Source organism: Coregonus clupeaformis, unplaced genomic scaffold (genome assembly GCF_020615455.1).
Source record: "Coregonus clupeaformis isolate EN_2021a unplaced genomic scaffold, ASM2061545v1 scaf1455, whole genome shotgun sequence".
NCBI lineage: Eukaryota > Metazoa > Chordata > Actinopteri > Salmoniformes > Salmonidae > Coregonus > Coregonus clupeaformis.
Window position 1 is genome coordinate 56,778 of NW_025534909.1, and position 27,614 is coordinate 84,391.

At 43.5% G+C, this 27,614-nt stretch overlaps 1 pseudogene; it reads left to right on the plus strand.

Annotated features, from left to right (window-relative positions):
* Positions 1 to 10,334: 10,334 nt before the first annotated feature.
* LOC123487102 lies at positions 10,335 to 26,732 on the plus strand (annotated as a pseudogene).
* Positions 26,733 to 27,614: the final 882 nt, after the last annotated feature.

Sequence of the window (27,614 nt, forward strand, 5' to 3'; positions counted from 1 at the left end):
CTTATCCGGGGACAACGGCCTTGTTCACAGCACGGAGATCCACACAGGTCCGGATTCCACCGGACTTTTTGGTTGCAATGACCAAGTTTGAAATCCAGGGGGCAGCGTTGACTGGCTCAATGATGCCTGCATCCAACTGTGACTGGAGATCTTTTGTGACATCATCACGCAGTGCAAAGGGAATGCGCCGCAGGGGCTGCATGACTGGGGTCACTTCCGGATTCACTAGGGGCCTGTGGAGTAAAGGCTGTGAGGCAGCCCAGTCCATCAAACAGAGTCGGCCAGTTCTGTTGCCATGTGCAGGTAACCTGGTAGATAGCTGACCCACTGTCATCTCTCAGTGTGAATCCCAAGCCTGTGAAGAGGTCGAGGCCCAGGAGGTTGGCACCCCGCTTTGCAACATGAAATGTGAATGATGGCAGATGTTTGGTGCCGTAGTGTACTGGGACCTGGAGGGTGCCTACAATGTCTATCTTAGATCTACCGTACCCACACAGGGCAGTGGAGGGCTGTTGGAGTGGTAGGTGACTGAAAAACTTGTAGTAAGTGGCAAGGTTGAGCAACGACACCGCAGCGCCAGTATCCAGCAGCAAAGGCAAACCCACCTCACCCAGCTGCACAGTGCATGTCCTGAATGACACATGGTTGGTGGAGACGGTTCGGATTCCGTGTGTTCATGTTGAGAGTGAGATGAAACGAAGGGCCTGTTCTGGGTGGAGCTTAGTAGCAGGGGGCAGAACGACACACTTCGCAAAGTGATTGTATTTTGAACAGTTCTTGCATATTTTCCCACGGGCTGGGCAGTTTGAAGCCCTTGAATTGTGAGAGCTAGCCCCACAGTTGCCACAGCTAGTTCTGTTTGTTTGTCTGTGTGCCTGCTGCACGGGCATGTCGGTGTCTGTGTCCATGCAGCTATCGACGCGGGAGGCGTGCGCAGCGGCATGATCGTTGTAGTGCGCCTGCTCGGGCTGAAGCTGCTGTGTGAGAATGGCTGGGGGCCGAGTGTATGCTGCAGAGCTGTCTGTTAGCATAGAAGAGCATTCCAACGCCGCTTCAACCTGGAGTGCTATTTTAATAGCTCCATCTAGTTGTAAATTATCCGATTCCAAAAGCAGTTTCTCCCTTGTCTTTTCACATAACGTCCCCTCTATCAACTGATCCCTGATGATCTCGGTCCCGAAGTGTCCCGTAGTTACAAGAGCTAGCCAAATCCCTCAGATTAGCCACGTAGCTTTGAATGGACTCACCCGGCCGTTGGTGTCTCTTCCGTAAGCCGGAAGCGTCGGAGGAGCACTCGCTCTTTCCCGGCGAAGTGGTTCCGTAAGAGGCTGACTGCAGCAGTGAATGTAGGAGCCGATCCAAGCGCTCTGAAAATCCTCTGTCCCTCTGTACCAAGGCAGTGACGGAGCAGTGCTGTCCTCCGCTTGTCGGAGATTGTAGAAAAAAGTCCATAGCTTCTAAATAAGTGTTAAAACTATCAAGCCAGTTATTCCACGGGACTGGAGGTTCGCCAGGCACGGCGAGGAATGGTGCTGGCGGTGGTAAACTGAATTCAGCCATCTTAGCGCCAATGTTATATCTAGCCTAGTTGTAAAAGAACGGACATCTGCACAGTTTCACATTGAACATCACTCTGTCGTTTAATGACATGTGCCACGCATTCTGACAACCCATTCATCCGTAACGCAGCACACTGTCGTAAACCATAACAACGTACAGTACGACGTACAGCACGTCGTACCATACATAACACTATCGTCTCGACTTTTCTGTGAATTAGAGTCCATCCAACTCAATTTATCCTACCGGAAAAACGCAATTTCTGTAAAGTGTATTCGCCGCACGCAAATTAAGGAAGAAACTGAAGAGCAGATGGCTTGACCGCGTTTGCGAGTGTCGCATCACTTGACCGCAGTCAATATTGGGCTAGGAATCCTCCACAGTAGTACAATGGATTTGCAGTATTGATGAGGGCTAGTCTGTGAGACATTTAAGTTGTGATTTTGCGTGCAAATAACGTTTTGTTGTTGGCCAGCTTGTTGATGGTATACACATCTTACAGAGTAGCTTTATCAATTCCTACATTAAAAAAACGACATATTTAAGCTCAGAACATCATTTTAAAAAAAACACGCATCAGTTCAACAACTGCTCCTTCCAAGACAGTAACGTTACTTACTGTTGTTAATCAGATCTTCCGTCTCCTCCTCCTCTTCTTCTTCTTCCCCCTCCTCCTCCTCCTTCAACGTGACAGTTACCTCTCCCTCCTTCACTCCAAAAAAAAGCCTCGTCTTTATTCTCTTCATCTTTCACTGTAACAGTCTCAACCACCCTCCTCTTCTTTTGTTACTGTGACATCCTCCTCTCCTCCTCCTCTTTCACGACAACGTTCAGCCACAGACCCTCTTTCTCCTCTTCTTTCACTGTAACGTCTTTCTCTTCTTCTTTCACGGTAACAGCCTCACCCTCTACTTGTTTTTGTATTGTAACATCCTCCTCTTCCTTCTCTCTTTCACTAGAGCTTCTTTCTCCGTCCAGCAGACCTCCTCTTCTTTAGCAGGAGAGAGAGTAGCTTAGTGAGCTCATGGTCGGCGATGTTAGCTAGCTAGCAGTTAGCGACTAGACTAGTGATAGGCTAATTTATGAAGCCAGCTACCGTTACCTGACTAAACGTAAATATGACATTAAATGCGGAAACTAGTTATAAGACATTAGTATGTTTAAAATTCAGAGGCAAATATACACTGAAACAGTCTGATCAGCTTGAACGTTTCGACCATGTTGGCTAGCAAACTCTCGAGGTGGCTGACTCGTCGTTGTTGAAGAAACGTTCCGTCCACTAGATTATACGTCACACTAGAAGCATCGCCTGAAAGACACACATCGCCATCTACTGACTGGAGTGGGTATAGCAGTTGAGAGAAACGTTTATTTTATTTCCAGACAAAAAGTGATATTTTTTCATTTCTTTCATTAAATAATAATAGTATTTTCAAACTAGTGCAGATTCGTAATAAGTATGAATTTAAAACCTACTTCTTTCCACATCCTACCAACCCAACAGATGGATGGGCACCACAAACTCTGGATCAGGGCGGTGACCCCAGGATGGAGTCACCAGAAAACTCTGGATCCAGGCGGTGACCCCAGGGATGAAGTCACCAGAAAACTCTGGATCCAGGGCGGTGACCCCAGGGATGAAGGTACCACAAACTCTGGATCCAGGGCGGTGACCCCAGGGATGAAGGTACCAGAAACTCTGGATCCAGGGCGGTGACCCCAGGGATGAAGGTACCAGAAACTCTGGATCCAGGCGGTGACCCCAGGGATGAAGGTACCAGAAACTCTGGATCCAGGGCGGTGACCCCAGGGATGAGAGGCACCAGAAACTCTGGATCCAGGGCGGTGACCCCAGGGATGAAGTCACCAGAAACTCTGGATCCAGGGCGGTGACCCGAGGGATGAAGTCACCAGAAACTCTGGATCCAGGGCGGTGAGGCTGTTTGGAAGCCTGTGTCAGGTCCGGGCTTCCCATCGCCAAGGAGCCCCCACGGGGCCAATAGGGGGTGTGTCCACTGAGCCATGGAGCTAATTAAAATAGGGTGTGTGTCCATTGAGGGGGTGCAAACATATTTTTTTCCCACCACTTATTTTTAGAGCTGGTCTGTTATTTCAAATAAAATAAAATCAAATGGTATTGGTCACATACACGTGTTCAACAGATCAAATCAAATCAAATGTTATTGGCCACATGCGCGAATACAACAGGTGCAGACATTACAGTGAAAATGCTTTACTTACAGCCCTTAACCAACAAACGCATTTATTTCTTAATAAAAAAAAGTAAAATAAAACAACAACAAAAAAAGTGTTGAGAAAAAAATAGCAGAAGTAAAATAAAATAACAGTAGGGAGGCTATATATACAGGGGGTACCGGTACAGTAATGTTATTGGTAACAACATGTGTTTAGCAGATGTTATAGCGGGTGATAACAGTAGGGAGGCTATATATACAGGGGGTACCGGTGCAGTAATGTTATTGGTAACAACATGTGTTTTAGCAGATGTTATAGCGGGTGATAACAGTAGGGAGGCTAGTATATACAGGGGGTACCGGTAGCAGTAATGTTATTGGGTGTAGTGAAATGTTTGTGCTTCTAGCTCCGACAGTGCAGTAATATCTAACAAGTAATATCTAACAATTCCACAACATATACCCAATAACACACAAAACTAGTAAGAATGAATTAAGAATATATACATACATATATGGACGAGCAATGACAGAGCGGCATGGACTAAGGTACAGTAGAATAGTATAGAATAGAGTATATACATATGAGATGAGTAATGCAAGATATGTAAACATTATTAAAGTGACTAAGATACCGTAGAATAGTATAGAATACAGTATATACATATGAGATGAGTAATGCAAGATATGTAAACATTATTAAAGTGACTAAGATACTGTAGAATAGTACAGAATACAGTATATACATAATGAGATGAGTAATGCAAGATATGTAAACATTATTAAAGTGACTAAGATACTCGTGAGAATAGTATAGAATACAGTATATACATATGAGATGAGTAATGCAAGATAAACATTATTAAAGTGGCTAGTGTTCCATTTCTTAAAGTGGCCAGTGATTTATAGTCGCTGTCTATAGGCAGCAGCCTCTAATGTGCTAGTGAAGGCTATTTAACAGTCTGATGGCCTTGAGATAGAAGCTGTTTTTCAGTCTCTCGGTCCCGGCTTTGATGCACCTGTACTGATCTCGCCTTCTAGATGATAGCGGGGGGAACAGGCAGTGGCTCGGGTGGTTGTTGTCCTTGATGATCTTTTTGGCCTTCCTGTGACATCGGGTGCTGTAGGTGTCCTGGAAGGCTGGTAGTTTGCCCCCGGTGCAGGAGCCCTCACCTCCTCCCTGTAGGCGGTCTCGTCATTGTTGGTAATCAAGACTACTAATGTTGTGTCGTCTGCAAACTTGATGATTGAGTTGGAGGTGTGGCGGCCACACAGTCATGGGTGAACAGGGAGTACAGGAGGTGGCTGAGCACGCACCCTTGTGGGGCCCTAGTGTTGAGTATCAGCGAAGTGGAGGTGTTGTTTTCCACCTTCATCACCTGGGGGGCAGCCATTCAGGAAGTCCAGGACCCAGTTGCACAGAGCGGGGGTTCGGACCCAGGGCCCCGAGCTTAGTGATGAGCTTGGAGGGTACTATGGTGTTGAATGCTGAGCTATAGTCAATGAACAGCATTCTTACATAGGTATTCCTCTTGTCCAGATGGGATAGGGCAGTGTGCAGTGTGATGGCGATTGCATCGTCTGTGGATCTATTGAGGGGTAAGCAAATTGAAGTGAGTCTAGGGTGACAGGTAAGGTAGAGGTGATATGATCCTTGACTAGTCTCTCAAAGCACTTCATGATGACAGAAGTGAGTGCTACGGGCGACAGTCATTTAGTTCAGTTACCTTTGCTTTCTTGGGTACAGGGACAATGGTGGCCATCTTGAAGCATGTGGGGACAGCAGACTGGGATAGGGAGAGATTGAATATGTCCGTAAACACACCTGTATACAGTACCAGTCAAAAAGTTTGGACACACCTACTCATTCAAGGGTTTTTCTTTATTTTGACTATTTTTTATTGTAGAATAATAGTAGAAGACATCACAACCATGAAATAAACACATATGGAATCATGTAGTAACCAAAAAAGTGTTAAACAAATCAAAATATATTTTATATTTGAGATTCTTCAAGCTGCCTTGATGACAGCTTTGCACACTCTTGGCATTCTCTCAACCAGCTTCATGAGGTAGTCACCTGGAATGAATTTCAATTAACAGGTGTGCCTTGTTAAAAGTTAATTTGTGGAATTTCTTTCCTTCTTAATGCGTTTCAGCCAATCAGTTGTGTTGTGACAAGGTAGTGGTGGTATACAGAAGATAGCCCTATTTGGTAAAAGACCAAGTCCATATTATGGCAAAAACAGCTCAAATAAGCAAGAGAAACGACAGTCCATCTTAACCAGCATGATTTACCTTTACTACATGATTCCATATGTGTTATTTCATAGTTTTGATGTCTTCACTATTATTCTACAATGTAGAAAATAGTAAAAATAAAGAAAAACCCTTGAATGAGTAGGTGTTCTAAAACTTTTGACTGGTACAGTACATCTTGTACAGTATATATACACACACTGAACAAAATTAAACGCAACATGCAACAATTTCAAAGATTTTAATGAGTTACAGTTCATTGAAGGAAATCAGTCAATTGAAATACATTAATTAGGCCCTAATCTATGGATTTCACATGTGTCACGCCCTGGCTCTGGGGACTCTTAAATGTTGAGCCAGGGTGTGGACTTGTTATGTTTAGTTGTCTATGGGGTGTTCTAGATTGTGTATATCTATGTTGGCCAGGGTGGTTCCCAATCAGAGACGGCTGTAGCTCGTTGTCTCTGATTGGGGACCATACTTAAGCGGCCTTTTGGCACTTTTGTTTTGTGGGATCTTGTTCCGTAAGGTTTGTTTTTGGTGTTAACCTAGGACTTCACGTATCGTTTGGTTTGTTGTTTTGTTCGTGTGTGTACTTCAATAAAATATGTACGGTTATCACGCTGCGCCTTGGTCCGCTTCATCTATCGACGATCGTGACAGCATGACTGGGCAGGGGCTCAGCAATAGGTGGGACTGGGACGGCATAGGCCCACCCACTGGGGAGCCAGGTCCAGCCAATCAGAATGAGTTTTTCCCCATAAAAGGGCTTTATTACAGACAGAAATACTCCTCAGTTTCATCAGCTGTCTGGTCTCAGACGATCCCGGAGGTGAAGAAGCAGGATGTGGAGGTCCTGGGCTGGCGTGGTTACATGTGGTCTGCGGTTCTGAGGCCGGTTGGACAAACTATCAAATTCTCTAAAACGACGTTGGAGTATTCAGACCCTTTACTCAGTATTTTGTTGAAGCACCTTTGGCAGCGATTGCAGCCTCGAGTCTTCTTGGGTATGACGCTACAAGCTTGGCACACCTGTATTTGGGGAGTTTCTCCCATTCTTCTATGAAGATCCTCTCAAGCTCTGTCAGGTTGGATGGAGAGCGTCGCTGCACAGCTATTTTCAGGTCTCTCCAGAGATGTTCGATCGGGTTCAAGTCCGGGCTCTGGCTGGGCCACTCAAGGTTATTCAGAGACATGTCCTGAAGCCACTCCTGCGTTGTCTTGGCTGTGTGCTTAGGGTCGTTGTCCTGTTGGAAGGTGAACCTTCGACCGAGTCTGAGTTCCTGAGCACTCTGGAGCAGGTTTCATCAAGGATCTCTCTGTACTTTGCTCTGTTCATCTTTCCCTCGATCCTGACTAGTCTCCCAGTCCCTGCCGCTGAAAAACATCCACAGCATGATGCCTGCCACCACCATGCTTCACTGTAGGGATGGTGCCCGGTTTCCTCCAGACGTGAGGCTTGGCATTCATGGTCTGAGAGTCCTTTAGGTGCCTTTTGGCAAACTCCAAGCGGGCGGAGGAGTGTCTTTTACTGAGGAGTGGCTTCCGTCTGGCCACTCTACCATAAAGGCCTGATTGGTGGAGTGCTGCAGAGATGGGAGAACCTTCCAGAAGGACAACCAACTCCACAGAGTTTGGCCTGGAAAAGTCTCTAAGAAGAGTCTTGGTGGTTCCAAACACTCTCTATAACTCTATACAGTGTCTTCAGAAAGTATTCATACCCATTGACTTATTCCACATTTTGCTGTGTCACAGCCTGAATTCAAAATGGATTGAAAAAATAATAATATTCACCCATCTACACACAAGGACAAAGTGAAAACATGTTTTTAGACATTTTTGCAAATGTATTGAAAATGAAAATCCAGGAAATATCTCATTTACATAAGTATTCACACCGCTGAGTCAATATATGGTAGAATCACCTTTGGCAGAGATTACAGCTGTGAGTCTCTTTGGGTGAGTCTCTAAAAGCTTTGCACACTTGGATTGTGCAACATTTACCCATTATTATTTTCAGAATTCTTCAAGTTCTATCAAATTGGATGTTGATCGTTGCTAGACAACCATTTTCAAGTCTTGCCATAGATTTACAAGCAGATTTAAGTCCAAACTGTAACTCTGCCACTCAGGAACATTCCCTGTCTTGTTGATAAGCAACTCCATTGGAGATTTGTCCGTGTGTGTTTTAGATTATTGTCCTGCTGAAAGGTGAATTCAAATCAAATCAAATTGTATTGGTCACGTACACATATTTAGCAGATGTTATTGCGGGTGTAGCGAAACGCTTGTGTTCCTAGCTCCAACAGTGCAGTAGTATCTAACAATTCACAACAATACACACAAATCTAAAAGTAAAAGAATGGAATTAAGAAATATATAAATATTAGGATGAGCAATGTGTAGGAGTGGCATTGACTAAAATACAGTAGAGGTGAAAAATCTGTCGATGTGCCCTTGAGCAAGACACTTAACCCTAATTGCTCCTGTAAGTCGCTCTGGATAAGAGCGTCTGCTAAATAACAATATATATACAGTGGGGAGAAATAACATAGCTAGTTGGCTAAATAGCTAAAGTTAGCTGGCTGGCTAAGATAACTGCATATACAGTGGGGAGAACAAGTATTTGATACTATTTGGCTGGAGTAATGGAGAGGACAGTGTTTCGCTATCACAGGTGGTAATCTATCACAGGTGGTAATCTATCACAGGTGGTCATCTATCACAGGTGGTCATCTATCACAGGTGGTAATCTATCACAGGTGGTAATCTATCACAGGTGGTCATCTATCACAGGTGGTCATCTATCACAGGTGGTCATCTATCACAGGTGGGTAATCTATCACAGGTGGTAATCTATCACAGGTGGTCATCTATCACAGGTGGTCATCTATCACAGGTGGTAATCTATCACAGGTGGTAATCTATCACAGGTGGTAATCTATCACAGGTGGTAATCTATCACAGGTGGTAATCTATCACAGGTGGTAATCTATCACAGGTGGTCATCTATCACAGGTGGTAATCTATCACAGGTGGTCATCTATCACAGGTGGTAATCTATCACAGGTGGTAATCTATCACAGGTGGTAATCTATCACAGGTGGTCATCTTTCACAGGTGGTAATCTTTCAACTTCACCGCATCAAAGGGACGATGGACGGGGCCATGTACCGTCAAATCTTGGGTGAGAACCTCCTTCCCTCAGCCAGGGCATTGAAAATGGGTCGTGGATGGGTATTCCAGCATGACAAGGACCCAAAACACACAGCCAAGGCAACAAAGGAGTGGCTCAAGAAGAAGCACATTAAGGTCCTGGAGTGGCCTAGCCAGTCTCAGACCTTAATCCCATAGAAAATCTGTGGTGGGAGCTGAAGGTTCGAGTTGCCAAACGTCAGCCTCGAAACCTTTAATGACTTGGAGAAGATCTGCAAAGAGGAGTGGGACAAAATCCCTCCTGAGATGTGTGCAAACCTGGTGGCCAACTACAAGAAACGTCTGACCTCTGTGATTGCCAACAAGGGTTTTGCCACTAAGTAATGTTTTGCAAAGGGGTCAAATACTTATTTCCCTCATTAAAAATGCAAATCAATTTACAACATTTTTCTCATTTTTCATCTCTGGATAAGAGCGTCTGCTAAATAACAATATATATGTCTCAATATAATAGTATTATATAATTATATACATTTAAAATATACTTTGTCAATAAAAATATTTCCTCAACTGCGATACCCACTCCAGTCAGCAGATGGCGATGTGTGTCTTTCAGGCGATGCTGAAAGCGTGACGTATAATCTAGTGGACGGGAGGCAACAGTCAACCACCTCCGTAGCTGATTAGCCAACAGCCGAAAGATTCAAGCTCTAGACGCTTTCGGTGTATATTAGCCACTGTGTTTTAAACCCACTTCTGCCGTCTAGTTAGTTATCCCATTTAATTTCATATTTACGGTGTGTTGTTATTGGTCAGCTAGCTGGCTGGTTAAGTTAGCACTAGCCTAGCTAGCTAACATCCCCGACCATGAGGTCACTAAGCTACTCTCTCCTGCTAAAGAAGAGGAGGTCTGCTGGACGGAGATAGAAGCTCTAGTGAAAGAGGAGGAGGAAGAGGAGGATGTTACAATACAAAAACAAGTAGAGGGTGAAGCTGTTACCGTGAAAGAAGAAGAGAAAGACGTTACAGTGAAAGAAGAGGAAGACGCGTTCAGAGTGAAAGAGGAGGAGGAAGAGATAGAGGAGGATGCAGGATTTTGGAGTGAAGAAGGAGGGAGAGATTACTGTCACGTTGAAAGATGAAGATGAAGAGGAGGAGATGGGAGATCTGATTAACACCAGTAAGTACCGCCTTAAATGTGTTTTTCACTTTGGATATTTGGAGTTCGCTCGTCAATTCAATGGAGAGATATGCTATGCTACTAGCATCATGTTATGAATTTGCAAAGCCATCTCCTATAGTGTTTTTCTCAAAGTTGTCGGTATGTCACGTGTCCTACTTATCAGTACACTCAGAACAACTTAAGCATTACGAAACTTCTATTCGATCAAAGTAAACATCACGTAGCACGTAAGCCATTCATTTTGTTGACCAACCTGGACCAGCTCATTGACCTCCATACAAAAACTCCACCTGCTGGAAGGAGAGATATTCCCGTGAGTTGGTTCTCTCTCTTCCTCTAGGGCTACACTAGCTTGTGCTAGTTAGTAATCTCGTTCCCAGACACTTCCACGCAGTGTGGGACGAGGTTAGCCAGCTAGCTACATTCCCTCGGCGTAAAGCAGTGTTCGGCAGCCCGGGGCTAAGGACACAGTGTACCGATGCAAAATCGGCAGTGTATCAAATACTTGTTCTCAAACATATACTCATTAAAATACAAAAACACAGTCATGGGAAGATATATTGAGACCTAGGTGTCTTTTACACATGTATATACAGTGGGGAGAACAAGTATTTGATACACTGCCGATTTTGCAGGTTTTCCTACTTACAAAGCATGTAGAGGTCTGTAATTTTTATCATAGGTACACTTCAACTGTGAGAGACGGAATCTAAAACAAAAATCCAGAAAATCACATTGTATGATTTTTAAGTAATTAATTTGCATTTTATTGCATGACATAAGTATTTGATACATCGGAAAAGCAGAACTTAATATTTGGTACAGAAACCTTTGTTTGCAATTAGAGATCATACGTTTCCTGTAGGTCTTGACCAGGTTTGCACACACTGCAGCAGGGATTTTGGCCCACTCCTCCATACAGACCTTCTCCAGATCCTTCAGGTTTTGGGGCTGTCGCTGGGCAATACGGACTTTCAGCTCCATCCAAAGATTTTCTATTAGGTTCAGGTCTGGAGACTGGCTAGGCCACTCCAGGACCTTGAGATGCTTCTTACGGAGCCACTCCTTAGTTGCCCTGGCTGTGTGTTTCGGGTCGTTGTCATGCTGGAAGACTCCAGCCACAACCCATCTTCAATGCTTTACTGAGGGAAGGAGGTTGTTGGCCAAGATCTTGCGATACATGGCCCCATCCATCCTCCCCTCAATACGGTGCAGTCGTCCTGTCCCCTTTGCAGAAAAGCATCCCCAAAGAATGATGTTTCCACCTCCATGCTTCACGGTTGGGATGGTGTTCTTGGGGTTGTACTCATCCTTCTTCTTCCTCCAAACACGGCGAGTGGAGTTTAGACCAAAAAGCTCTATTTTTGTCTCATCAGACCACATGACCTTCTCCCATTCCTCCTCTGGATCATCCAGATGGTCATTGGCAAACTTCAGACGGGCCTGGACATGCGCTGGCTTGAGCAGGGGGGACCTTGCGTGCGCTGCAGGATTTTTATCCATGACGGCGTAGTGTGTTACTAATGGTTTCTCTTTGAGACTGTGGTCCCAGCTCTCTTCAGGTCATTGACCAGGTCCTGTCGTGTAGTTCTGGGCTGATCCTCACCTTCCTCATGATCATTGATGCCCCACGAGGTGAGATCTTGCATGAAGCCCCAGACCGAGGGTGATTGACCGTCATCTTGAACTTCTTCAATTTTCTAATAATTGCGCCAACAGTTGTTGCCTTCTCACCAAGCTGCTTGCCTATTGTCCTGTAGCCCATCCCAGCCTTGTGCAGGTCTACAATTTTATCCCTGATGTCCTTACACAGCTCTCTGGTCTTGGCCATTGTGGAGAGGTTGGAGTCTGTTTGATTGAGTGTGTGGACAGGTGTCTTTTATACAGGTAACGAGTTCAAACAGGTGCAGTTAATACAGGTAATGAGTGGAGAACAGGAGGGCTTCTTAAAGAAAAAACTAACAGGTCTGTGAGAGCCGGAATTCTTACTGGTTGGTAGGTGATCAAATACTTATGTCATGCAATAAAATGCAAATTAATTACTTAAAAATCATACATTGTGATTTTCTGGATTTTTGTTTTAGATTCCGTCTCTCACAGTTGAAGTGTACCTATGATAAAAATTACAGACCTCTACATGCTTTGTAAGTAGGAAAACCTGCAAAATCGGCAGTGTATCAAATACTTGTTCTCCCCACTGTACATGTACAGTACCAGTGAAAAATTTGGACACCTACCCATTCAAGGGTTTTTCTTAATTTTTTACTATTTTCTACATTGTATAATAATAGTGAAGACATCAAAACTATGAAATAACACATATGGAATCATGTAGTAACCAAAAAAGTGTTAAACAAATCAAAATATATTTTATATTTGAGATTCTTCAAAGTAGCCACCCTTTGCCTTGACGACAGCTTTGCACACGCTTGGCATACTCTCAACCAGCTTCATGAGGTAGTCACCTGGAATGCATTTCAATTAACAGGTGTGCCTTGTTAAAAGTTAATTTGTGGAATTTCTTTCCTTGACTTCCACATTTTTGTTACGTTACAGCCTTATTCTAAACTTGATTATATAAAAATGTTCCTCGTCAATCTACACACAATACCCCATAATGCCAAAGCAAAAACTGGTTTTTAGATTTATTTTTCTAATAATCCCCAGGAATAATTCTCAGAGTAATAATGTTACTATAAAATGTTATAATGTATAATATAATATAATAATATTATGTAATATAATATAAAGATACTTGGAAAAAGAAGCTGAATAGAATGACAGAATGACAACATAAACAATTCAACCTCCTTCCTCCAACCCCCCCCCACCCCAGACAATACCTCCCCAAACGAGGTATAAGCCTAAATAGAACATAGAACAACCCCAAAACGTTTCAATAAAATCAAAACGGCACATTTACTGTTTACTGAGTCGAGACAACGGATGCTGTAAACAAATAACCAAACATGTAGGTAAATGAGACAGTAAATAAACACATAAACAAAGGAATTACGTAAACCCTAATAACATTCAATAAAAGGGACTGAACGCTTGTAAGGCAAGCAAACTAGATGATCAAAACATTCGATCACATCAAATAAGCCTGAGTGGGTTCGCCTCCTCCCGAACTGTATAGGATAATACAGTTAGAACTAAACATAGTTCTGCTACAGCTTCTTACTGTTACTATTAACAAGCCACTGTTTCTGATCTATGAGTTCAAGACTTCTTGATGTGAGCCATAGCCTCCCTGTGGAGAGTCAAAAGTGTAGTCTTTTACATCATGAGAAAGCCACAGGTGGGCCGGGAATCGCAGTCCGTACTTCACACCTGGATGGTCGCGTAGCTGTCGTTTGGCCTGCCCGAAAGCTGAGCGCTGCCTGGACACAGTGGGGGGAGTAGTCCTGGTAGATAGAGAAGCTCTGTCCTTGAAAGCTCAGAGTGGTATTGTGGGCTCAGAGAATCGACATCTTCTCATGGAAAAAGTGCTGAATGATGTCACGGGGGCCTCTCACTGTCCTGTGGCCTTGGGCGCAGTGACCGGTGGGCACGATCAATCAGGGGCTTCTCATCCATGGCGAGAACTGGACAACACCCTGGACAACACCCTGTCGTTCTCCGCTAACATCAAGGCGGTGACCCGATCCTGTAGGTTCATGCTCTACAACATTTGGAGAGTACGACCCTGCCTTACACAGGAAGCGGCACAGGTCCTAATCCAGGCACTTGTCATCTCCCGTCTGGATTACTGCAACTCGCTGTTGGCTGGGCTCCCTGCCTGTGCCATTAAACCCCTACAACTCATCCAGAATGCCGCAGCCCGTCTGGTGTTCAACCTTCCCAAGTTCTCTCACGTCACCCCGCTCCTCCGCACACTCCACTGGCTTCCAGTTGAAGCTCGCATCTGCTACAAGACCATGGTGCTTGCCTACGGAGCTGTGAGGGGAACGGCACCTCCGTACCTTCAGGCTCTGATCAGTCCCTACACCCAAACAAGGGCATTGCGTTCATCCACCTCTGGCCTGCTGGCTCCCCTACCTCTGCTGAAGCACAGTTCCCGCTCAGCCCAGTCAAAACTGTTCGCTGCTCTGGCACCCCAATGGTGGAACAAGCTCCCTCACGACGCCAGGACAGCGGAGTCACTCACCACCTTCCGGAGACATTTGAAACCCCACCTCTTTAAGGAATACCTGGGATAGGATAATGTAATCCCTTACCCCCCTCCCAAAAAATAAAATAAATAATAATAATAATAATTGTAAAGTGGTTAACCCACTGGCTATAAGGTGAATGCACCTATTTGTAAGTCGCTCTGAATAAGAGCGTCTGCTAAATGACGTAAATGTAACGTAAATGAGAACATCCTTCAGCAGCCCGGAAACAAAATCTGTTTGCGCGAGGCATTTCCGCTGACTCTGGGACCGATACCAGTCTCAGGTTATTGGGGCAAGAAAATCCCTCTGCTCACACAGCTCTCCTGCACCTTTTTCAGATCCGCAGCCAGGCCTTTCACGTCAGCCTCCAGAGAGGTAGTCAGCTCTCCCAGCCAGGCGTTTCACGTCAGCCTCCAGAGAGGTAGTCAGGTCTCCCAGCCAGGCGTTTCACGTCAGCCTCCAGAGAGGTAGTCAGCTCTCCCAGCCAGGCGTTTCACGTCAGCCTCCAGAGAGGTAGTCAGCTCTCCCAGCCAGGCGTTTCACGTCAGCCTCCAGAGAGGTAGTCAGCTCTCCCAGCCAGGCGTTTCACGTCAGCCTCCAGAGAGGTAGTCAGGTCTCTGTCCAGCCAGGCGTTTCACGTCAGCCTCCAGAGAAGTAGTAAGGTCTCCCAGCCAGGCGTTTCACGTCAGCCTCCAGAGAGGTAGTCAGGTCTCCCAGCCAGGCGTTTCACGTCAGCCTCCAGAGAGGTAGTCAGCTCTCCCAGCCAGGCGTTTCACGTCAGCCTCCAGAGAGGTAGTCAGCTCTCCCAGCCAGGCGTTTCATGTCAGCCTCCAGAGAGGTAGTCAGCTCTCGTAGATCCGCCAGCCAGGCGTTTCACGTCAGCCTCCAGAGAGGTAGTCAGCTCTCCCAGCCAGGTGTTTCACGTCAGCCTCCAGAGAGGTAGTCAGCTCTCCCAGCCAGGCGTTTCACGTCAGCCTCCAGAGAGGTTGTCAGCTCTCCTGCACCTTTTTCAGATCCGCCAGCCAGGCGTTTCACGTCAGCCTCCAGAGAGGTAGTCAGCTCTCCCAGCCAGGCGTTTCACGTCAGCCTCCAGAGAGGTAGTCAGGTCTCCCAGCCAGGCGTTTCACGTCAGCCTCCAGAGAGGTAGTCAGGTCTCCCAGCCAGGCGTTTCACGTCAGCCTCCAGAGAGGTAGTCAGGTCTCTGATTTCCCAGCCAGGCGTTTCACGTCAACCTCCAGAGAGGTAGTCAGCTCTCCCAGCCAGGCGTTTAAAGTCAGCCTCCAGAGAAGTAGTCAGGTCTCCTAGCCAGGTGTTTCACGTCAGCCTCCAGAGAGGTAGTCAGGTCTTCTAGCCAGGTGTTTCACGTCAGCCTCCAGAGAGGTAGTCAGGTCGGAGTCAGGTGTAAAGGGCTGTAATCATCATGGTGTGGAACTCTGTTGTTGTTTTGAGTTATGCAATAACAGGCAGTCTCGTTTTGGCGGATTAGTTGAATCTGCTTTGAAAAGTACCAGAAACCTCTTGCCCACAGTGGTCTAAAGTAGTGCACTATATAGGGAATATGATGCTTGTATTCAACTACATACATTTTCATCTTAACTTTCTCAGAGTGTAGAAGAAGCTTGATGGCCTCGAATGTTCATTTTAGCTCCCCCAGACAAAACCACACCTCTGGGCAAAGTGCGAGTCTCTGGGCTTTCAGGCTCAGGAGAGGACAGTGATGAAACTGGGTCTTGAAGGCCGGGTTTTTCCTCAGTCCTGTTTTTGTCTTTATGTTTCGTGACATTTTGAAAGCAAAGTAGAGTCTTGCGTACTCCAGAAAGGGGTCACCAAAATAATATTTGAAAAGAAATACGGTTTTACTGCTAAATTCACATTAACTTTAAGAATACTGCGTGAGCAAACGGAAAACACACTGCGACCGAAATGTTTGATGATTGTCTAGGTTGCCTTGGTGACCACTGTTCTTCACACTGGCTATTATTTTAATGAACTCCACCCCCAAACAAGACCAAATCTGAACCAATCATAGATGTCTGTTTCACAAGTTTGGACACACAGTAACTGGATACTCTGTTTGTCTTTGGCAGGAGAGAGACCAGACTCTCCCTCTGACAGCGGGAAGAGTCCTTCAGGGGACCCAGACCAGGGTCCTTCAGGGCAATCAGACCAATCAGAGGCTCCCAAACCAGCAGGACAACATCACTGCTCCCACTGTGGAAGGAATTTTACTAAGTTAGGGAGCCTGAAGAAACATGAGAGGACACACACAGGGAAAAATACTTTCCAATGTTCCGAGTGTGGGAAAGGTTTTCTTTGGTTATATCACCTTAAAAGGCATGAGAGGACACACACAGGAGAAAAACCTTTCCGGTGTTCAGAGTGTGGAAAGAGTTTTAACGAATTAGGGTACCTGTTAATACACAAGAGAATACACTCGGGAGAGAAGCCTTACCACTGCTCCAAATGTGGAATGACTTTCACCTGGTTAGGGAGCCTGAAAACGCATGAGAGAATACATGAGAAAATCCTTTCCAATGTTCCCACTGGGAAAGATTTTAGCCAGTTAGGGAACCTAAATAGACACAAGGGGACACACACAGGAGAGAAGCCTTACCAATGCTCTCAGTGTGGAAAGAGTTTTAGGGGTTTAGTGAGCCTGAAACAGCATAAGAGAATACACACAGGAGAGAAGCCTTACCACTGTCCCCAGTGTGGAAAGAGTTTTAGATGGTTAGGCACCTTGAAAATGCATGAGAGGACACATACAGGAGAAAAGCCTTACCAATGCACCATGTGTGGAAAGAGGTTTACCCAGTTAAAGTCCATGAAATTACACGGGAGGATACATACAGGAGAGAAGCCTTACCACTGCTCCCACTGTGGAATGACTTTTACCTGGTTAATAAACATGAAAACTCATGAGAGAATACACACAGGAGAGAAGCCTTATCAATGTTCCGAGTGTGGAAAGACTTTCAGGGGTTTAGTAAACCTGAAACAGCATGAGAGGACACACCCACAAGAAAAGCCATCGTCCCTACCACTGCTCCCTGTGTGGAAAGACATTTAACCGGTTAAGACATCTGAATAAGCATGAAAGAATACATACACAGGAGGAGAAGACATACCACTGCTCTCACTGTGGAAAGACATTTTCCCAGTCAGAGGACCTGAAATCACATGAGAGAATAGAGAGACTGTGTTCTGACTTATGTTTTTGACTGAGAATTTGTGTTGTTGTTGATGCCACATAAAATCATGTTGTTTAATGAAATCATTTAAAAATCGGTTGACTTAAAAAAAAAAAAAATTGTATCATGTATAAATGAGATTTAAAAAATTTGGTGTATGACAGGTGTATGAAATCGAGCAATCTTCATAGAAAAACATTGGCAGTAGAATGGCCTTACTGAAGAGCTCAGTGACTTTCAATGTGGCACCGTCATTGGATGCCACCTTTCCAACAAGTCACATTTCTGCCCTGCTTGTGCTGCCCCAGTCAACTGTAAGTGCTGTTATTGTGAAGTGGAAACGTCTACAAGCAACAACGGCTTAGCCGCAAAATGGTAGACCACACAAGCTCACAGAACGGGACCGCCGAATGCTGAAGCGCGTGAAAATCGTCTGTCCTCGGTTGCAACACTCACTACCGAGTTCCAAACTGCCTCTGGAAGCAACATCAGCACAAGGACTGTTTGTCGGGAGTTTCATGAAATGGGTTTCCTTGGCCGAGCAGCCGCACACAAGCCTAAGATCACCATGAGCAATGCCAAGTATCGGCTGGAGTGGTGTAAAGCTCGCTGCCATTGGACAGTGGAAACGTGTTCTCTGGAGTGAAAATGGGTCTGACGTACCTTTACGTTTTCACTGTACTGTTTACACCTGCTGTGTCCTGTGCACATGACAAACTTTGATTCGGTTTTTATTTGAGACAAAGCTATGAATGCAAGGACTGACCATCCATAAGATCGAAATGATAGTTTAAACCCTTTACAGTCTAAGCCCTGTCTAAGGATAGGGGAGGGGGGGTCTACTGAGCATGGAATGGTTTTATGAAGGTTATACCAAGGATCATTTTGCTATTTGATTTTGAATTGTAAGACCCCTTGAAGTATCAACAAAAAAGTTATTTCATGTCGAAAGATTATTTGCCGATACTGCTATTAGCCCATACAAACACATTGAATAACATATTCACTACATGGAACAACAGATAGTCCCCCCCCAAAAAATCTAAAGGACGATTGTTCTTAAATATCTGTCCTATATCTGAGAGATATAAAAACAAATTTTTTGTCACTAAGCAGTTTCCATATCAAGTGCATTCGGAAAGTATTCCGACCCCTTGACTTTTTCCACATTTTGTTTCGTTACAGCCTTATTCTAAAATGGATTAAATTACACACAGTACCCCATAATGACAAAGCGAAAACAGGTTTTTAGAATTATTTTCACATTTATTAAAAATAAAAACAGAAATACCTTATATTCAGACCCTTTGTATGAGACTCGAAATTGAGCTCAGGTGCATCCTGTTTCCATTGATCATCCTTGAGATGTTTCTACAACTTGATTGGAGTCCACCTGTGGTAAATTCAATTGATTGGACATGATTTGGAAAGGCACACACCTGTCTATATAAGGTCCCACAGTTGACAGTGCATGTCAGAGCAAAAACCAAGCCATGAGGATGAAGGAATTGTCCATAGAGCTCTGAGACAGGATTGTGTAGAGACACAGATCTGGGGAAGGGTACCAAAACATTTCTACAGCATTGATGTCCCCAACAACACAGTGGCCTCCATCATTCTTAAATGGAAGAGGTTTGGAACCACCAAGACTCTTCCTAGAGCTGGCCGCCCGGCCAAACTGAGCAATCGGGGGAGAAGGGCCTTGGTCAGGGAGGTGACCAAGAACCCGATGGTGACTCTGACAGAGCTCCAGAGTTCCTCTGTGGTGTTGGGAGAACCTTCCAGAAAGACAACCATCTCTGCAGCACTCCACCAATCAGGCCTTTATGGTAGAGTGGCTAGATGGAAGCCACTCCTCAGTAAAAGGCACATGACAGCCCGCTTGGAGTTTGCCAAAAGGCACCTAAAGACTCTCAGACCATGAGAAACAAAATTTCTCTGGTCTGATGAAACCAAGACACTTTGACCTGAATGCCAAGCGTCACGTCTGGAGGAAACCTGGCACCATCCTTACGGTGAAGCATGGTGGTGGCAGCATCATGCTGTGGGGATGTTTTTTAGCGTCAGGGACTGGGAAACTAGTCAGGATCGAGGGAAAGATTAACGGAGCAAAGTACAGAGAGATCCTTGATGAAAACCTGCTCCAGAGTGCTCATGACCTCAGACTGGGGCGAAGGTTCACCTTCCAACAGGACAACGATCCTAAGCACACATCCAAAACAACACAGGAGTGGCTTCAGGACAAGTCTCTGACTGTCCTTTAGTGACCCAGCCAGAGCCCGGACTTGAACCCGATCGAACATCTCTGGAGAGACCTGAAAATAGCTGTGCAGCGACGCTCCCCATCCAACCTGACAGAGCTTGAGAGGATCTGCAGAGAAGAATGGGAGAAACTCCCCAAATACAGGTGTGCCAAGCTTGTAGCATCATACCCAAGAAGACTCTGCTGTAATCGCTGCCAAAGGTGCTTCAACAAAGTACTGAGTAAAGGGTCTGAATACGTATGTAAATGTGATATTTCCGTAAAAAACAACAACAGCTTTTGCTTTGTCATTATTGGGTATTGTGTGTAGATTGATGAGGAATAATCTTTTAAAATCAATTTTAGAATAAGGCTGTAACGTAACAAAATGTGGAAAAAGTCAAGGGGTCTGAATACTTTCCGAAGGCACTGTATTAGAGGGAAATCGTTGCTGTTTGGAGAGGAGAGGCCAACCAGCTTGTATGAGGAGGAAATCGTTGCTGTTTGGAGAGGAGAGGCCAACCAGCTTGTATGAGGAGGAAACCATTCCTGTTTGGGGAGGAGAGGCCAACCAGCTTGTATGAGGAGGAAACCATTCCTGTTTGGAGAGGAGAGGCCAACCAGCTTGTCTAAGGAGGAAACCGTTCCTGTTTGGGGAGGAGAGGCCAACCAGCTTGTCTAAGGAGGAAACCATTCCTGTTTGGGGAGGAGAGGCCAACCAGCTTGTCTAAGGAGGAAACCGTTCCTGTTTGGGGAGGAGAGGCCAACCAGCTTGTCTAAGGAGGAAACCATTCCTGTTTGGGGAGGAGAGGCCAACCAGCTTGTCTAAGGAGGAAACCGTTCCTGTTTGGGGAGGAGAGGCCAACCAGCTTGTCTAAGGAGGAAACCATTCCTGTTTGGGGAGGAGAGGCCAACCAGCTTGTATGAGGAGGAAACCATTCCTGTTTGGGGAGGAGAGGCCAACCAGCTTGTATGAGGAGGAAACCATTCCTTTCCCAATAGCAGCATCCCTCAGTTTGTAGTCCATCACTTTTAGATGCCGCATCAATAGTCTTTGAGGAAAAACAGTTTAAATTGATTTGAGCTGCAAATAATAAATGCCCTTTTTATGGAACCTTTACTTTAACAGGGAAAATATATTGAGATCTCTTTTCCACATGTATATACAACATCAATATACACATTATACCCAAACATATACTCATTAAAATACAAAAACACAGTCATGGGAAAATATATTGAGACCTAGATCTCTTTTCCACATGAATATACAACATCAATATACACATTATACCCAAAGATATACTCATTAAAATACAAAAACACAGTCATGGGAAAATATATTGAGACCTAGGTCTCTTTTCCACATGAATATACAACATCAATATACACATTATACCCAAAGATATACTCATTAAAATACAAAAACACAGTCATGGGAAAATATATTGAGACCTAGGTGTCTTTTATGCATGTATATACAACATCAATATACACATAATACCCAAACATATACTCATTAAAATACAAAAACACAGTCATGGGAAAATATATTGAGACCTAGGTGTCTTTTATGCATGTATATACAACATCAATATACACATAATACCCAAACATATACTCTTTAAAATACAAACAAAAAGCAAACATCACGATTCACCCAGAAAAACTGTTACATTCCGCCACAAATAAATTCCCAATCAATACTTGAAATTACCCGAACGGCACCAGAACATCAAGAAACAATTTATTTTAGAACTTTGTTCCAGTAATACGTTAAAACTAAAAGCAGATTTACCCAGCTCGGTGGAGACCCTAGGAACCTCGAGAGTTAACCAATCCTGTGAACGGGTTAAACAACTCAGATGTCTATACTTCAACAGCAAAGTTAGATAAGACAGAAGGTTATGGAGTAGGGCCTTGGAAACAGAAAGGGGGTAATGTAGAGATCTACGGGTCTTTAGCGAAGTCCAGACAACTTTTTGATACAGGACGCAGTGATGAGTATCAAAACTGTCGCCTGTAACAAAACGAAGGGCACTGTGGTAGACGGCATCCAAAGGTTTAGGAGTAGTAGCAGCTGGACTTTGTTAAATAATATCACCATAATCAAGAACAGATAAAAAGGTTGACTGAATAATCTGCTTCCTACTGCTTAGAGAAAGGAACCATCTGTTTCTGTAGAAAAAGCCAACTTTAAATCTTAGCTTCTTAACCAGCTTATCTAAACTCAGCAAAAAAAGAAACGTCCCTTTTTCAGGACCCTGTCTTTCAAAGATAATTCGTAAAAATCAAAATAACTTCACAGATCTTCATTGTAAAGGGTTTAAACACTGTTTCCCATGCTTGTTCAATGAACCATAAACAATTAATGAACATGCACCTGTGGAACGGTCGTTAAGACACTAACAGCTTACAGACGGTAGGGAATTAAGGTCACAGTTATGAAAACTTAGGACACTAAAGAGGCCTTTCTACTGACTCTGAAAAACACCAAAAGAAAGATGCCCAGGGTCCCTGCTCATCTGCGTGAACGTGCCTTAGGCATGCTGCAAGGAGGCATGAGGACTGCAGATGTGGCCAGGGCAAAAAATTGCAATGTCCGTACTGTGAGACGCCTAAGACAGCGCTACAGGGAGACAGGACGGACAGCTGATCGTCCTCGCAGTGACAGACCACGTGTAACAACACTTGCACAGGATCAGTACATCCGAACATCACACCTGCGGGACAGGTACAGGATGGCAACAACAACTGCCCGAGTTACACCAGGAACGCACAATCCATCCATCAGTTGTGGCTTAAACCCATACAGTATGTTGTATCTTAGACCCATACAGTATGTTGTTAGACCCATACAGTATGTTGTATCTTAGACCCATACAGTATGTTGTATCTTAGACCCATACCGTATGTTGTATCTTAGACCCATACAGTATGTTGTATCTTAGACCCATACAGTATGTTGTATCTTAGACCCATACAGTATGTTGTATCTTAGACCCATACAGTATGTTGTACTTAGACCCATACAGTATGTTGTTTAGACCCATACAGTATGTTGTATCTTAGACCCATACAGTATGTTGTTAGACCCATACAGTATGTTGTTAGACCCATACAGTATGTTGTATCTTAGACCCATACAGTATGTTGTTAAACCCATACAGTATGTTGTATCTTAGACCCAAACAGTATGTTGTATCTTAGACCCATACAGTATGTTGTATCTTAGACCCATACAGTATGTTGTTAGACCCATACAGTATGTTGTTAGACCCATACAGTATGTTGTATCTTAGACCCATACAGTATGTTGTACCATACAGTATGTTGTTAGACCCATACAGTATGTTGTATCTTAGGCCCATACAGTATGTTGTATCTTAGACCCATACAGTATGTTGTTAGACCCATACAGTATGTTGTATCTTAGACCCATACAGTATGTTGTATCTTAGACACATACAGTATGTTGTTAGACCCATACAGTATGTTGTATCTTAGACCCATACAGTATGTTGTATCTTAGACCCATACAGTATGTTGTTAGACCCATACAGTATGTTGTATCTTAGACCCATACAGTATGTTGTTAGACCCATACAGTATGTTGTATCTTAGACCCATACAGTATGTTGTTAGACCCATACAGTATGTTGTTGGACCCATACAGTATGTTGTATCTTAGACCCATACAGTATGTTGTATCTTAGACCCATACAGTATGTTGTTAGACCCATACAGTATGTTGTATCTTAGACCCATACAGTATGTTGTATCTTAGACCCATACAGTATGTTGTTAGACCCATACAGTATGTTGTTAGACCCATACAGTATGTTGTATCTTAGACCCATACAGTATGTTGTATCTTAGACCCATACAGTATGTTGTTAGACCCATACAGTATGTTGTATCTTAGACCCATACAGTATGTTGTATCTTAGACCCATACAGTATGTTGTATCTTAGACCCATACAGTATGTTGTATCTTAGACCCATACAGTATGTTGTATTAGACCCATACAGTATGTTGTATCTTAGACCCATACAGTATGTTGTATCTTAGACCCATACAGTATGTTTATCTTAGACCCATACAGTATGTTGTATCTTAGACCCATACAGTATGTTCTTAGACCCATACAGTATGTTGTATCTTAGACCCATACAGTATGTTGTATCTTAGACCCATACAGTATGTTGTATCTTAGACCCATACAGTATGTTGTTAGACCCATACAGTATGTTGTATCTTAGACCCATACAGTATGTTGTCTTAGACCCATACAGTATGTTGTATCATAGACCCATACAGTATGTTGTATCTTAGACCCATACAGTATGTTGTATCTTAGACCCATACAGTATGTTGTATCTTAGACCCATACAGTATTTGTCTTAGACCCATACAGTATGTTGTATCTTAGACCCATACAGTATGTTGTATCTTAGACCCATACAGTATGTTGTTAGACCCATACAGTATGTTGTTAGACCCATACAGTATGTTGTTTAGACCCATACAGTATGTTGTATCTTAGACCCATACAGTATGTTGTATCTTAGACCCATACAGTATTTGTTAGACCCATACAGTATGTTGTATCTTAGACCCATACAGTATGTTGTATCTTAGACCCATACAGTATTTGTTAGACCCATACAGTATGTTGTATCTTAGACCCATACAGTATTTGTTAGACCCATACAGTATGTTGTATCTTAGACCCATACAGTATGTTGTTAGACCCATACAGTATGTTGTATCTTAGACCCATACAGTATGTTGTATCTTAGACCCATACAGTATGTAGACCCATACAGTAAGTTAAGGCTTTGATCCTATTTTACAGGGTGGTGTCGTGGCTGAAACATTTACTAAAAGTTTAAATGTAAATGTTATTCACCTTTCAAATGGAACCACAAAGATTGTTGGAGGTCCACAGAGAATGTTGACTTGAAAATATGTGTTGTTTTGAATCCAGGACGGGCAGCTCCAGTCCTCGGGGACGGAGTGGTGTCACACTTTTCCCCCATCCCTAGCAAACACAGCTGATTAAACTAAATGCATTCTAAACTGAACATCATGATTAGTTGATTATTGGGGTCAGGTTTATTAGCTGTGATTGGGGCAAAAGTGACACCAATCAGGCCTTTATTAAAACACTTTTTTCTCAAGAAATAATCAAATAGTTTGACAACACTGTTTGGAAGCTTTTATATGATATCGAACTAAACCGTTAATATTTTCCAGTGATGAAGACGATGGCTGATTCATTGCATGGTGGGGTTTGCAAAAAGAGTCAACTTCGAGCACCTTTATTTACATTTACATTTACGTCATTTAGCAGACGCTCTTATCCAGAGCGACTTACAGTTAGTGAATACATATTTTTTTTTTATACTGGCCCCCCGTGGGAATCGAACCCACAACCCTGGCGTTGCAAACGCCATGCTCTATCAACTGAGCTACATCCCTTTATCTCATGAATGTTTTGGCTTTCAGTTACAAAAAGTCACTTTCTTACCACTTCTTCCATAGGCAAACATGTAAGGAAAGCTTTTTTTAAATCAAAAGGGATGCTGTCAAAAATGTATTGAATTCAAATGGATTTACCCAGTCTACAAAGCACTACAGCCACTCTGTGATGACAAGCTCTGCTCTTTTATTTAGGGATCTAGTCTAGGTTAAACATCATAGGAAGACAGTTTTATCATGTGGAGGTTTCATTAAAGTCTCTGTTTAACTGGATACTCTGTTTGTCTTTGGCAGGAGAGAGACCAGACTCTCACGCTGACAGCGGGAAGAGTCCTACAGGGGAACCAGACCCAGAGACGCCCAAACCAGCGAGACAACACCACTGCTTCCAATGTGAAAAGAGATTTTCCCGATCAGGGGACCTCAAAGCTCATGAGAGGACACACACAGGAGAAAAGCCTATCCAATGTTCCCAGTGTGGAAAGAGTTTTACCATGTTAAATAACCTGAAAAGGCACGAGAGAATACACACAGGAGAAAAGCCTATTCCAATGTTCCCATTGTGGAAAGAGTTTTACTCAGATAGGGCACCTAAAACAGCATGAGCGAAAACACACAAGAGAAAAGCCTTATCACTGCTCCCAGTGTAAAAAGAGATTTTCCCGTGTCAGGGAACCTAAAATACATGAGAGGACACACACAGGAGAAGAGCCTTTTCAATGTTCCCAATGTGGAAAGAGTTTTTTACCCAGTTAAGGCTAGCCTGAAGGAAGGCATGAGAGAACACACACAGGAGAAAAGCCTTATCAATGTTCCCAATGTGAAAAGCGATTTTCCCGATCAGGTGACCTAAAAGCGCATGAGTGGACACACACAGGAGAAGAGCCTTTCCAATGCTCCCAGTGTAAAAAAGCGTTTTACCGTGTTAGCTAACCTGAAAAGGCATGAGAGAATACACACAGGAGAAAAGCCTTATCAATGTTCCCAATGTGGAATGAGTTTTATTCAGTTAGGGAGCCTGAAGGAGCATGAGTGGACACACACAGGAGAAAAGCCTTTCCAATGTTCCCAATGTGGAAAGAGTTTTATCGTGTTAACTAACCTGAAAAGGCATGAGCGAATACACACAGGAGAAAAGCCATTCCAATGTTCCCATTGTGGAAACGGTTTTACTCAGAGAGGGCACCTAAAAGAGCATGAGAGAATACACACAGGAGAAAAGCCTTACCACTGCTCCCAGTGTAAAAAGAGATTTTCCCGCGTAGGGGACCTGCAGAAGCATGAGAGGACACACACAGGAGAAAAGCCTTTCCAATGTTCCCATTGTGGAAAGAGTTTTACTCGTGAGGCTACCCTGAAAAGTGCATGAGAGAATACACACAGGAGAAAAGCCATTCCACTGCTCCCAGTGTGGAAAGGGTTTTACCTGGTTAAGGAGACTGAAGGAGCATAAGAGAACACACACGAAAAAAAGCCCCACCACTTCTCACTCTCTGTGTGGAAGGACAATTTCCCAGTCAGAGAACCTGAAATCACATGAGAGAATAGAGAGGCTGTGTTCTGACTTATGTTTTTAACTGACAATTTGTGTTTTTGTCTATGCCACATGAAATCATTTTGTTTATATGAATTCTTACTCAGAAATAGGCATATTTTAGTTTTTTCACCTCGAGGCCTGATCATATCTAAAATCAGATTAAATACTATAAAATGTGTGTTTTGTTTTGGTTATGAACTTTAATGCATTGGTTACAGTTATAAACCCTCAGTTGTTCATTATATTATTTGGATATTGCTAAATGTAAATTATTATATAGATGAATGGAACTTTGCATTTCTTGATTCTAACCTTGAAACCTATAGACTTTGATTTGATATATAAGATTAGGCTTTTGCTAAATGAATTTGATTGAAATTGATTGGATATATGATTTGGATATTGCAAAATGAATTTGATTACATGATTTGGATATTGCAAAATGTAAATGATGAACTAGATTCATAGCATGTGCATTTCTTGATTCTAACATTGAAACCTTTTGAATTGACTTGTGTTTCATTGAGTTAATTTGTGTATTAAAGTCATCAAGCTAAAGGTGTATGAAAATGTGATGTTCTGATAACATTGATAAGTTGTTGACATGAAAAACATTCACTACCTCATGACTGTTCCCATCAGTATTAT